Consider the following 800-nt stretch of genomic DNA (forward strand, 5'->3'; position numbering starts at 1 on the left):
GCATGAACGGATCAACAACGCTAGATCCTACTCTTACCTGAGCCACCAAGCCCCTCTTCGTCTCCACCTCCCTCCTCTTCGTCAGAAGGAATAGAGATTACTCTCTCAATGGTACCTACATTAAGTCGACACAAATGTTAGGTGATGCGGATTCGACCTTACGCCCAAGGGCACAGTGTTAAAAATTACCTTCTGGTACGGTTGTGGAGGTCATCGAAACCCCCGGTTGTAGCCTCACACCAGATTGTGGAGGAGCATCCTCCGAAGTTGTCGGGACTGTCCCCAATGCGGCGAAGGGAGTAGGTAAAATACCCCCAGTCATAGGAGGTGTCACTCCAGAAATGATCACCTGAGTGGCATCACCCCGACCTTCCACAGCTCCGATAGCCTCGACCGTCTCTTCGTGACAGACTTTCTTGACCGCCTCCATCCTGGAACTTTTGGCTGTAGTCTCCCACTATTGTTTAGAGAGAAGCGAACTACTCGGAGATAGGAGGGCATCCCTATCCGTCCAGTATCATGCACCGGGCCTGTTCTAGACGTTCACCTGCCCGGACTAGCCCATCAGATTCTCTCTGCCCACCGGTGGGATCCAGCGAAGGGACAGGGGACGGAGATTGAACCTCAAGTGCCCCAAATTTACCTAAACCTATATCAAAGCCCTCGGTGTCTTCAGTGGGATCTTCCGAGAACCACTCTATAGCAGTTTGGCGGCCCTTCTACCTCGAGGGACGAGGAGCTCCCCTCGGGCGATGCCCGCGTTCCATCAGATAGGAACTCTGGAACCAAAAGCCCTCAGG

This window comes from Asparagus officinalis, chromosome 7 (genome assembly GCF_001876935.1).
Source record: "Asparagus officinalis chromosome 7, Aspof.V1, whole genome shotgun sequence".
Taxonomy (NCBI): Eukaryota; Viridiplantae; Streptophyta; class Magnoliopsida; order Asparagales; family Asparagaceae; genus Asparagus; species Asparagus officinalis.